The 14,149-nt window shown below is 41.1% G+C and overlaps 1 protein-coding gene across 5 annotated transcripts in view; it reads left to right on the top strand.

Moving 5' to 3' along the window:
- Positions 1 to 14,149, top strand: part of LOC145683507 (uncharacterized) — a 51,338-nt gene that overhangs the window by 26,704 nt on the left and 10,485 nt on the right. The gene's annotated exons all lie outside the window — the stretch shown is intronic.

Raw genomic sequence — 14,149 nt, 5'->3', positions numbered from 1 at the left:
AATATGACTACTCACCTTCACAGCAGCCTTCACAGCAGGTGCTGAAAGTGTCCTCCGCCCACTTCAACACACATCTGAGCATGATTGAGGAGATTCATATATACCCTTGTCAGTTCTTGTGTTGTAATGCTGTTGGTGACATCCTAGATCCTGGTCTTGAGTTCTTCAATTGTGTGTGGATTTGTTTCGTATACTCTTTCCTTTAACAGTCCCCATAAGTAAAAGTCACACGTGTACAAGTCTGGTGACCGAGGAGGCCACAAGCCTTTGCTGATTGTCCTCTCTGGTGTAAACATCTCATGCACAAGAGACAATGATGCAGCTGATGTGTGGCATGTTGCACCGTCCTGCTGAAAGTAACATAACTGACGCTCCTCTTCGGTCAAGTGTGTATAAAATTCCTCCAGGATTCCCATATACACGTCACTGTTTACTGTCGTCTCAAAGGATATGGGCCCAATAACGCGTGTGGCGGAAATAACACACCAAACACCAATCTTCTCATTATGCAAGGGTACCTGGTGGATTGCGTGTGAATGTTCTGTTGTTTTGGGAATTTACGTACCCAGACAGGTGGAACCACGCCTCATCACTCATGATGAGCATTAGTGGATCCAAGAAACCACTGGCAACATTGCTCAACAGCCATGAACAGAAATGCACCCTCTTCTGCAGGTCAGGCTCCTTCAGTTCTTACACAACACTTATCCGGTACGGTTTTAACTTCAGTCCCCTTAAAACACGTCTGCAACTTCTCTCACTCGCATGAACCTGTTGACTCAATCTCCTGGTTGACTTTCGAGGATTTCTTGTCATTATCTCCTCCACCTGCATCTTTAATTCAGGTGTGCAGACAGGTGGTCGTCTGTTCCTGGGAGCATTTTGAACCGATCCTGTACGCCGCCATTTTTCAATCAATTCCTGAATGGTGCTTTTTGCTGGCACAGAACGTCCTGGAAATTTCTCCCGAAACAAATTCTTTGTTTTCACAAAAGATCCAGTGAGAATGAACCCTTTAACAATGGCAACACGCTCGGGTATCGAATACGGCATTATCACACACTGACACTCACCCGGCTTAACACAACAAGGCCTTTTCCTCAACTGGTTTCGACAAGTTTCACTGGCTGTGGCTGCACGTGACTGCTGCAGATCACGTAAGTCGACCCGACCTCGACACGCCATCTCTTGGTAGGAAGGTAGATTATTTAAGTGTTGCCAAAAGCACAATATACCAGAATATTACGATGGGCCGGTTTTACGTGCCGCACCCTGTATGTTCTTGTGTACCATAGTTTCCTTATTGGCTATTTGGGGAAAAACAAAAAATTAACTGCGGGAGAGGGGAAACCTCAAAAATCGCCTTCCTTGCTGATCTACAATTTTCAATCACAAATTAATGTATCAAAGTAACCTTAATCGTTTGTGTTAAATTTCTTCTAGCGTACTAAAGGCTCCTGTTTAATAGCAAAAGGAGATTGATTCTGTCGACAGGTAACGATGACTTCTAACCATGGCTTAGCAGATCCGATTCGCTCCAAGTTTTTTATTATGTTTCGAACAAACCCGAAGTTGCGGGCGCACTGTCTAAACGAGTGTCCACGCACACGATATAAACAAATTATTTCCACTTTATGAACTTTAGCGAACCAAGAACAACATTTTGTTATTGTAGTGTTTCTGTTTTGTCCACCTGTAGCATCTGACAACCACTGTTCTTAGTTCTGAAACTTGCTGAGGTTATTTTCTAAAAAGTCAAATAAGAAAGAAGCTACCGCTGCTAGGGTCTGAAGTCAGCAGTGCGCCAAAACAGTAGTGCAAAGGCTTACGGAAACAATATTGCCAGTCTGCCAAAAATAATGATATCGAGATGAAATTTTCACACCACCCACAGTATAACATGGTGGTTCGTTTTCAATGATTTCCGGAAAAAGGGCATATACGCCCACACAAACGGTCATAACTCTCACACAAATGGACAAATCTCCCAAATGCACGAACGGTCATAACTCCCACAGCCAAAACTCCCACACAGGTATGCGGTCATACCCCCAATGGTCATAACTTGCACACAAATGGACAAAACTTCCACACATAGCAACGGCCACAATCCCCACAAAAATGGACAAATCTGCCACACAAATGGACAAAACTCCCACACGCAGAAATTGTTACAACGACCACACAAATGGACAAAACTCCCACAGCAAAAACTCTCACACTCAAGAAATGTCAAAACGACCACATAATCGGTAATAATTCCCACACAAATGAACAAATCTCCCAAATGCACGAACGACCAAAACACCCTTGTATTTTTTTAATGATTTTTAGCGTGTGAAACTTACAAGACATGCAACCAGGATAATTTCAAAGTGTGGGATAATTGTCCGATTCTGAGGGAGTTTTGTTCATTTGTGTGGGGATTGTGACCGTTGCTATGTGGGGGTGTTTTATCCATTTGTGTTGGAGTTATGACCGATTCTGTGGGTGTTTTGACATTTCTTGAGTGTGAGGGTTTTGGCTGTGGGACTTATGACCGTTCGTGCATTTGGCAGATTTGTCCGTTTGTGTGGGAATTATGACCGATTGTGTATGCGTTTTGACATTTCTTGAGTGTGGGAGTTTTTTGCTGTGGAGGTTTTGAGTGTTCGTGCATTTGGGAGATTTGTCCGTTTTTCTGGGAGTCATGATCTATTGTGTGGGTGTTTTGACATTTCTTGAGTGTGGGAGTTTTGACCTAGATCCATTTGCTCATCGTTTCGAAACGGCAATCGCTTTATATTGAAGAGAAATAACAATCAGTAGACGAGGCATAAATTGGACCATATGTTATTCTACGTGAGTTTTTTAAAGAGTTGTTCAAAACACATTTCACTTCGTCACTCTGGAGTGGCCATTAAACTCAAATTCAGCAATTCAACAATACATCCTGGTCTTAAGAGGTTCAATTCGCATAACATCAAGGAAATGTGTATAGTATTTCTTTAATCTTAACATCCATTAGCAAGTTCTCAAATATGTAATACGTTCCCATAGATTTAAGATCTAGTTAATACCAACTAGCTAATAGCTTCAATACCCAGTAACGGAAATTCAATTCTTAACCCCGCGCTAACTATTAGATACAAGCAAGTTGGTCTTAATATGTTAGCGGTGGTAGTAGGTGCATTTCGCCAGCCCCCCCCCCTTGGAGTTTCGAAACAAAACCTATGCCAATCGTTTGTGCTACGTTTGTGCCGGAATGTACCGCAAAAATTTTCGTTTGTACCACTTCCGGTACAAAGTTATAATAGTTTTAAAGTGGGGGGCTGGGGAAACGGCAGCCCCCCCACCTTAGAATTTCGAAACGAAACCTATGCCAATCGTTTGTGCTACGTTTGTGCCGGAATGTACCGCAAAAATTTTCGTTTGTACCACTTCCGGTACAAAGTTATAAGGGTTTTAAAGTGGGGGGGCTGGAGAAGCGGCAGCCTCCAAACTTAGAATTTCGAAACAAAACCTATGGCAATCGTTTGTGCTACGTTTGTGCCGGAATGTACCGCAAAAATTTTCGTTTGTACCACTTCCGGTACGAAGTTATAAGGGTTTCAAAGTGGGGGGGCTGGAGAAACGGAAGCCTCCAACCTTGGAATTTCGAAACCAAAGGTATGCCAATCGTTTATGCTACTTTTGTGCCGGAATGTACCGCAAAAAATTTCGTTTGTACCACTTCAGGTACGAAGTTATAAGGGTTTTAAAGTGGGGGGGCTGGAGAAGCGGCAGCCTCCAAACTTAGAATTTCGAAACAAAACCTATGGCAATCGTTTGTGCTACGTTTGTGCCGGAATGTACCGCAAAAATTTTCGTTTGTACCACTTCCGGTACGAAGTTATAAGGGTTTTGAAGTGGGAGGCTAGGGAAACGGCAGCCTCCAACCTAGGAATTTCAAAACAAAACCTATGCGAGTCGTTTGTGCTACGTTTGTGCCGGAATGTACCGCAAAAATTTTCGTTTGTACTACTTCCGGTACGAAGTTATAAGGGTTTTGAAGTGGAGGGGCTGCAGAAACGGAAGCCAGCAACCTTGGAATTTCGAAACAAAAACTATGCTAATCGTTTGTGCTACGTTTGTGCCGGAATGTACCGCAAAAATTTTCCTTTGTACCACTTCCGGTACGAAGTTATAAGTTTTTTAAAGTGGGGGGAGGGGAGCTGGAGAAACGGAAGCCTCCAAACTTGGAATTTCGAAACAAAACCTATGACAATCGTTTGTCTTACGTCTGTGCCGGAATGTACCGCAAAAATTTTCGTTTGTACCACTTCCGGTACGAAGTTATAAGGGTTTCAAAGTGGGGGGGGGGCTGGAGAAACGGAAGCTTCCAACCTTTTCATTTCGAAACCAAAGGTGTGCCAATCGTTTGTGCTACGTTTGTGCCGGAATGTAACGTAAACATTTTCGTTTGTACCATTTCCGGTACGAAGTTATAAGGGTTTTAAAGTGGGAGGGGCTGGAGAAACGGCAGCCTCAAAACTTGGAATTTCGAAACAAAAACTATGGCATTCGTTTGTGCTACGTTTGTGCCGGAATGTACCGCAAAATTTTTCGTTTGTACCACTTCCGGTACGAAGTTATAAGGGTTTTGAAGTGGGAGGCTAGGGAAACGGCAGCCTCCAACCTAGGAATTTCAAAACAAAACCTATGCCAATCGTTTGTGCTACGTTTGTGAAGGAATGTACCGCAAAAATTTTCGTTTGTACCACTTCTGGTACGAAGTTAAAAGGGTTTTAAAGTGGGGGGCTGGGGAAACGGCAGCCTTCAAACTTGGAATTTCAAAACAAAACCTATGGCAATCGTTTGTCCTACGTTTGTGCCGGAATGTACCGCAAAAATTTTCGTTTGTACCACTTCCGATACGAAGTTATAAGGGTTTCAAAGTGGGGGGGCTGGAGAAACGGAAGCCTCCAACCTTTCAATTTCGAAACCAAAAGTATGCCAATCGTTTGTGCTACGTTTGTGCCGGAATATACCGGAAAAATTTTCGTTTGTACCACTTCTGGTACGAAGTTAAAAGGGTTTTAAAGTGGGGGGCTGGGGAAACGGCAGCCTTCAAACTTGGAATTTCAAAACAAAACCTATGGCAATCGTTTGTGCTGCGTTTGTGCCGGAATGTACCGTAAACATTTTCGTTTGTACCACTTCCGGTACGAAGTTATAAGGGTTTTAAAGTGGGGGGGCTGGAGAAACGGCAGCCTCAAAACTTGGAATTTCGAAACAAAAACTATGGCATTCGTTTGTGCTACGTTTGTGCCGGAATGTACCGCAAAAATTTTCGTTTGTACCACTTCCGGTACGAAGTTATAAGGGTTTTGAAGTGGGAGGCTAGGGAAACGGCAGCCTCCAACCTAGGAATTTCAAAACAAAACCTATGCCAGTCGTTTGTGCTACGTTTGTGCCGGAATGTACCGCAAAAAATTTCATTTGTACCACTTCCGGTACGAAGTTAAAAGGGTTTTGAAGTGTAGGGGCTGTAGAAACGGAAGCCTGCAACCTTGGAATTTCGAAACAAAAACTATCCTAATAGTTTGCGCTACGTTTGTGCCGGAATGTACCGGAAAAATTTTCGGTTGTACCACTTCCGGTACGAAATTGTAAGAGTTTTGAAGTGGCGGGCTGGGGAAACGGCAGGCCCCCACCTAGGAATTTCAAAGGAAAATTTTTGTCAATCGTTTGTGCTACGTTTGTGCCGGAATGTACCGCAAAAATTTTCGTTTGTACCACTTCCGGTATGAAGTTATAAGGTTTTAAAGTGGGGGGCTGGAGAAACGGCAGCCTCCAAACTTGGAATTTCGAAACAAAAACTTTGCCAATCGTTTGTGCTACGTTTGTGCCGGACAAAAATTTTCGTTCGTACCACTTCCGGTACGAAGTTATAAGGGTTTCAAAGTGGGGGGGCTGGAGAAACGGCAGCCTCCAACCTTGGAATTTCGAAACAAAACCTATGCCAATAGTTTGTGCTACGTTTCTGCCGGAATGTGCCGCAAGCATTTTCGTTCGTACCACTTCCGTTACGTAGTTATAAGGGTTTTAAAGTGGGGGGGCTGGAGAAACGGCAGCCTCCAACCTTGGAATTTCGAAACAAAACCTATGCCAATCGAGTGTGCTACGTTTGTGCCGGAATGTACCGCAAAAAATTTCGTTTGTTCCACTTCCGGTACGAAGTTATATGAGTTTTCAAGAGGGGCTGTGGTAACGGCAGCCCCGCACCCAGTAATTTCGAAATGAAACCTATGCCCACTCTTTTCACTACTTTTAAACAGGAACGTTTCGCTAAGCTCTTTTCTGTACCACTTCCGGTACAAATATACGAGAGTTTCAAGCTACGGGGCTGCCGTTTTGATGCCCCCTCGGAATTTCGAAACGAGACCTATGCAAATCGTTTAACAACATTTGTGTCGGAATGTATCGCAAACATTTTTGTATGTATCACTTCCAGTACAAAAGTATGACAGTTTTAACTAGGGGACTGCCGTTTCCAGAACCCCCCATCTTGGAATTTCGAGATAAGACTATGTCAATCGTTTGTGGTACGTTTTTACCGGAATGTACCGCAAAAAAAATTACGTGCCTGAAGTTGGCCCCCCACCTCTCCCAAATCACACCAAACGTTGCACATCGTTAATACATTGTTAGTGCACGTTAGTGCATTTAGAACTAACGTTAGTGCTATCAGCGTTTACGAGATATTGAAGATTTTGGTTTGGGACCTACTTCATATGAAGTTAGCCCCCCACCCATCTTTATGCAGATAGATTTTCACTAAACTTAGCGCATCGTTAGTGCATCGTTAGTGCACTTAAACACACTAAGCACTACCGTAAGTGCTACCATATTTTGGGATTATGCAAGATTTTCGGTGGGGGGGGGCAACTTCAGAAATATCAAATTCTATACAAATAGAGGTAGAAACATGGGGTTGACGGTAATCGTTGGTGCATTGTTAGTGCACTTAAACGCAATAAGCACTAACATTAGTGCTACTATATTTTAGGATTTATTCAAGATCTTTGGTGGGGGGGCAACTTCAAAAATATCAAATTTTATACAAATAGAGGTAGAAACATGGAGTTAACGGCAATCGTTAGAGCGTGATTAGTGCACTTAAATGCACTAAGCACTAACGTTAGTGTTACCATATTTTGAAATTTATTCAAAATTTTTGGTGGGGTGCAACTTCAGAAATATCAAATTCCATACAAAGTGTCAGTATTTTCAGGAATCAGTAACGAATGCACTAATTACTTTGTTAGTGCTTGAAGGGGGCGCAAATTCACGCTGACCGCCAAAGATATTTTACTTGTAGCACCTACACTAATTAAGCACTAACGTTAGGGTTGGTGCACGAAGAAGCACTAACGATGCACTAAGGATTGTACTGGAAATGATCATTAGTGCTTTTTAATTTGGCAGAAATTTGACACAGTGAAAAACTCCCCTTAAATTTCTTATGTGAGTTTCCTGAGATGTAACTGGCCATAACTACACTAATAGTGAAGCACTAACGAAAACAGCTCTAATTTTTTCGTTATTGGTTGAAGTGGGACGCCAAGTTCACGAAAGCTTCCAAAGGTTTTTTTACTTGTAGGACCTACATTAATGAAGAACTAACGTTAGGTGTTAATGCACTAAGAAACACTAACGATTTCAGTAGAAGAGGTCATTAGTGCTTTTGATTTTGGCGGAAATTTGACGCAATGAAAAATTCCACATGAATCTCTTATGGGATTTTTGTGGCATATAATTGGCCATATCTACATCAATAGTTAAGCATTAACGGAACTATGAGTGTTTTGCAGAAGCGCTAACGATACATTAACGAATGGACTTATTTTTCGTTACTGCTTGAAGTGGGAACCAAGTTCACGCTGGCCCGCAAAGGTTTCTTACTTGTAGCACCTACACTAATGAAGCACGAAACTTAGGTGTTGGTGCACTAGGAAGCACTAATATTACAAGGAAAGAAAACTTTCGAATTTATCGTGAACTTAGCCCCCACTACAAGCACTAACGAAAAAATTAGTTTTATACGTTAGTGCATTGTTAGTACTTCTAGAAGATACAAGTAGTTTCGTTAGTGTTTCACCATTAGTGTAGAAATGGCCAATTATATGTCTCAAAACTCCCATAAGAAACACATGGGGAATTATTCATTGTATCAAATTCCCATCTCATTCAAACGCACTAATTACCTCTGTTAGTGCAATTGTTAGTGCATCGTAATTGCTTCTTAGAGCACAAACACCTAACGTTAGTGCTTCATTAGTGTAGGTGTTACAAGTAAAAAAAACCTATGGAGAAGTCAGCGTGAATTTCGCACCGACACTTTAAGCACTAACGGAAAAAATAGTCCAATTCGTTAGTGCTTCTATAAAGCACTAACAATTTCGTTAGTGCTTCACTATTAGTGTAGTTATGGCCAATTACATATCACGAGACTCACAAGAAATTTAGGCAAATTTTTCATTGAATCAAATTTCCGCCAAATTCAAAATCACTAATGATCTCTTCTAGAGCGATCGTTAGTGTATTGTTAGTGCTTCTTAGCGCATCTACACCTAAGGTTAGTGCTTCATTAGTAAATGTGCTACAATTAAAATACCTTTTGAGGCCGAGTGAACTTAGCGCCCCCACTTCAAGCACTAACTAAAACTTAGTGGCATTCGTTAGTGCATTGGTAGTGCTTCTGGAAAACACTAACAATTTAGTTAGAACTTCAATATTAGTTTACTTATGGCCAATTACATGTAACGAAACACATAATAAATTTATGGGAAATTTTTCATTGCGTCAAATTTCCGTCAAATTCAAGAGTACTAATGATCTATTCTAGTGCAATCGTTAGTGCTTCTAGAAAACACTAACAGTTTCGTTTGTCCTTCAATATTAGTGTAGTTATGGACAATTACATGTCACTAAACTCCTATAAGACATTTATTGGAAATTTTTAATTGCATCAAATTTCCCCCATATTCAAAAGCACTAATGATATCTTCTAGTGCAATTGTTAGTGGTTCTTAGTGCACCAACCCCTAACGTTAGTACTTCATTAGTGTAGGTGCTACAGGTACAATATCTTTGGAGGGCACGGTGAACTTGCGTCAACTTCAAGCACTAACAAAAAATTAATGCCATTCATTAGTGTATCGTTAGTGCTTCTAGAAAGCACTAAATGTTTGTATGAAATTTGATATTTGTTTGTTGGTCCCACCAGAAATCTTGAATAAATCCCAAAATATGGTAATGCTAACCTTAATGCTTAGTGCATTTAAGTGCACTAACGATGCACTAACGATTGCCGTTAACTCTATGTTCCTATCTCTATTTGTATAGAATTTGATATTTCTGAAGTTGGCCCCCCCACCAAAAATCTTGAATCAATCGCAAAATATGATAGCACTAACGTTAGTGCTTAGTGCTTATAAGTGCACTAACGATTCCCGTTAACTCAAAGTTTCTATCTCTATTTGTATAGAATTAGATATTCCTGAAGTTGACCACCCCACCAATTTTTTTGAATAAATCTCAAAATATAGTAGTGCTAACGTTAGTGCTTACTGCGTTTAAGTGCACTAATGATGCACTAATGATTGCTGTTAACACTATGTTTCTACCTTTATTTGTATACAATTTGATATTTCTGAAGTTGGCCCCCCCACCAAAAATCTTGAATAAATCGCAAAATATGATAGCACTAACTTTATTGCTTAGTGCTTATAAGTGCACTAACGATTCCCGTTAACTCAATGTTTCTATCTCTATTTGTATTGAATTTGATGTTTCTGAATTTTGCCCCCCACTTTAAAACTATTATAACTTCGTACCGGAAGTGGTACAAACGAAAATTTTTGCGGTACATTCCGGCACAAACTTAGCACAAACGATTGGCATAGGTTTTCTTTGGAAATTCCAAGGTTGGAGGCTGCAGTCTCTCCAGCCCCCCCACCCCCACTTTAAATGACTTATAACTTCGTACCGGAAGTGGTACAAACGAAAATTTTTGCGGTATATTCCGGCACAAACGTAGCACAAACGATTGGCATAAGTTTTGTTTCGAAATTCCAAGGTAGGGGGTTGCCGTTTCTCCAGTCCCCCACTTTAAAACCCTTATAACTTCGTACCGGAAGTGGTACAAACGAAAATTTTTGCGGAACATTCAGCCACAAACCTAGCACAAACGATTGACATAAATTTTGCTTTGAAATTCCTAGGTCGGGGGGCTACCGTTTACCCAGCCCGCCACTTCAAAACCCTTACAATTTCGTACCGGAAGTGGTACAACCGAAAATTTTTGCGGTACATTCCGGCACAAACGTAGCACAAACGATTAGCATAGTTTTTGTTTCGAAATTCCTAGGTTGAAGGCTGCCGTTACCCCAGCCCCCACTTTAAAACCCTTATAACTTCGTACCGGAAGTGGTACAAACAAAAATTTTTACGGTACATTCCGGCACAAACGTAGCACAAACAATTGGCATAGCTTTTGTTTCGAAATTCCAAGGTTGGAGGCTTCCGTTTCTCCAGTCCCTCCACTTTGAAACCCTTATAACTTCGTACCGGAAGTGGTACAAACGAAATATTTAGCGGTACATTCCGGCACAAATGTAGCACAAACGATTGCCATAGGTTTTGTTTCGAAATTCCAAGTTTGAAGGCTGCCATTTCTCCAGCCCCCCCACTTTAAAACCCTTATAACTTCGTACCGGAAGTGGTACAAACGAAATATTTAGCGGTACATTCCGGCACAAACGTAGCACAAACGATTGCCATAGGTTTTGTTTCGAAATTCCAAGTTTGAAGGCTGCCATTTCTCCAGCCCCCCACTTTAAAACCCTTATAACTTCGTACCGGAAGTGGTACAAACGAAATTTTTTGCGGTACATTCCGGCACAAACGTAGCACAAACGATTGCACATAGGTTTTGTTTTGAAATTTCTAGGTGGGGTGCCGTTTCCCCAGCCGCCAACTTTAAAACCCTTATAACTTCCTACCGGAAGTAGTACAAACGAAAATTTTTGCGGTATATTCCGGCACAAACGTAGCACAAACGATTGGCATAGGTTTCGTTTCGAAATTCCAAGGTAGGGGGCTGCCGTTTCCCCAGCCCCCCACTTTAAAACTATTATAACTTCATACCGGAAGTGGTACAAACGAAAATTTTTGCGGCACATTCCGGCACAAACGTAGCACACACTATTGGCATAGGTTTTGTTTCGAAATTACAAGGTTGGAGGCTGCCGTTTCTCCAGCCCCTCCACTTTGAAACCCTTATAACTTTGTACCGGAAGTGGTACAAACGAAAATTTTTGTCCGGCACAAACGTAGCACAAACGATTGGCATAGATTTTGTTTCTAAATTCCAAGTTTGGAGGCTGCCGTTTCTCCAGCCCCCCACTTTAAAACCTTATAACTTCATACCGGAAGTGGTACAAACGAAAATTTTTGCGGTACATTCAGCCACAAACCTAGCACAAACGATTGACATAAATTTTGCTTTGAAATTCCTAGGTGGGGGGCTGCCGTTTCCCCAGCCCGCCACTTCAAAACCCTTACAATTTCGTACCGAAAGTGGTACAACCGAAAATTTTTGCAGTACATTCCGGCACAAACGTAGCACAAGCAATTAGCATAGTTTTTGTTTCGAAATTCCAAGGTTGCAGGCTTCCGTTTCTGCAGCCTCTCCACTTCAAAACCCTTATAACTTCGTACCGGAAGTGGTACAAACGAAAATTTTTGCGGTACATTCAGCCACAAACCTAGCACAAACGATTGACATAAATTTTGCTTTGAAATTCCTAGGTGGGGGGCTGCCGTTTCCCCAGCCCGCCACTTCAAAACCCTTACAATTTCGTACCGAAAGTGGTACAACCGAAAATTTTTGCAGTACATTCCGGCACAAACGTAGCACAAGCAATTAGCATAGTTTTTGTTTCGAAATTCCAAGGTTGCAGGCTTCCGTTTCTGCAGCCTCTCCACTTCAAAACCCTTATAACTTCGTACCGGAAGTGGTACAAACGAAAATTTTTGCGGTACATTCCGGCACAAACGTAGCACAAACGATTGGCATAGGTTTTGTTTTGAAATTTCTAGGTTGGAGGCTGCCGTTTCCCTAGCCTCCCACTTCAAAACCCTTATAACTTCGTACCGGAAGTGGTACAAACGAAAATTTTTGCGGTACATTCAGGCACAAACCTAGCACAAACGATTGCCATAGGTTTTGTTTCGAAATTCCAAGTTTGGAGGCTGCCGCTTCTCCAGCCCTCCCCCACTTTAAAACCCTTATAACTTCGTACCGGAAGTGGTACAAACGAAAATTTTTGCGGTACATTCAGGCACAAACGTAGCACAAACGAATGCCATAGTTTTTGTTTCGAAATTCCAAGTTTGGAGGCTGCCGTTTCTCCAGCCCCCACTTTAAAACCCTTATAACTTCGTACCGGAAGTGGTACAAACGTAAATTTTTGCGGTACATTCCGGCACAAACGTAGCACAAACGAATGCCATAGTTTTTGTTTCGAAATTCCAAGTTTGGAGGCTTCCGTTTCTCCAGCCCCCCACTTTAAAACCCTTATATCTTCGTACCGGAAGTGGTACAAACGAAAATGTTTACGGTACATTCCGGCACAAATGTAGCACAAACGATTGCCATAGGTTTTGTTTCGAAATTCCAAGTTTGGAGGCTGCCGTTTCTCCAGCCCCCCACTTTAAAACCCTTTTAACTTCGTACCGGAAGTGGTACAGACAAAAATTTTTGCGGTACATTCCGGCACAAACGTAACACAAACGAATGCCATAGTTTTTGTTTCGAAATTCCAAGTTTTGAGGCTTCTGTTTCTCCCGCCCCCCCACTTTGAAACCCTTATAACTTCGTACCGGAAGTGGTACAAACGAAAAGTTTTGCGGTACATTCCGGCACAAACGTAGTACAAACGATTGGCATAGGTTTTGTTTCGAAACTCCAAGGTGGGGGGGCTGGCGAAATGCACCTGTGGTAGTCAGGTGTTTGCGTATATTATGGAAAATTAATTTTTAATGTAGCATAACTTAAATGTTAGTATTGGATGAGTGCATCGCCGTATTTTATAGTGTCAATTGCGGAGACTCAATAGTAAGATTGATAATGCGTAACATTGTATTATGTTATCGAGAGACTTAATAGCGAAAATTTTGCAGGAGGTAATTACCAACGTATGTGATATGAGGCGCGAACACTTGAATTAGAAACTCATGTAATATTGTCCACCCATCATCATTAAGGTAGAAGCACACAACACCACAGTTAGACATTTCTAATTCAAAGGCATGATCACTACGATATTGACTTTTAGAACCCAAATGCACACAAGTTAATTCCTTCATATGCAAGCATGGTAATGCTAATTTGTGATCATTCTTATCTATTTTATTTTCTTAATCTATATGTTCTCTTCTCGTTTGTTCTCTACCCACGATGCAATTTCACATGTTAGTGAGAGTTTCAGATTTCTCTTACCGTGCATGTAAGATATCATTTTGGACAAATATTTCAGTACATTGACCATGGATGTACCGTAATCAACACCATAAGTATTTTGTTTTTATTGGAAGGTCATTTGCCGGAACTGAGATATTTCTATGTACCACAATCTTCAGCTATTTTACATGTCTTCACTTATAGTGTTCAGTATTGATATCGTTTTTCAGCTGAATCCTACATCACTTTTTTCCTCTTTTCCCTCCCAGTACATTTTCTAACACGTCCCTTATCACAGAGTTCTTCTTCAGTCATTGCCGTAACAAGTTTATTTTCCCCTTTTCAATTATATCTATAATTGTTCATTTCTTCCTACAGTATTTCAATTACATTCTCATTTGTTTTCTCCTCGGCAAAGCTAATTCTTTTCATTATTTTCCATACTTGCATTTTCAATAAGGGTCGTATTTTGTATTTAAAACTTTCATTTCTTTCCAAGATAAACTGTTATCTAAGACCTTTTTTTATTGTTTACACTACTTATTCGTATGCTTTCTTCACTTCCTGTTAATTCTATATCATATTAATATATATTTATATTTTACAAAAACATATGCTCCTGGCAGATTTGATCCCAGTTGGCACTACATATCCCACCTT

This window comes from Thermobia domestica, chromosome 4, assembly GCF_964235325.1.
Source record: "Thermobia domestica chromosome 4, izTheDome1.hap1.1, whole genome shotgun sequence".
Classification (NCBI taxonomy): domain Eukaryota; kingdom Metazoa; phylum Arthropoda; class Insecta; order Zygentoma; family Lepismatidae; genus Thermobia; species Thermobia domestica.
Note: the sequence above shows the minus strand (reverse complement) of the source record. Positions and strands in the feature narration are given on the sequence as shown.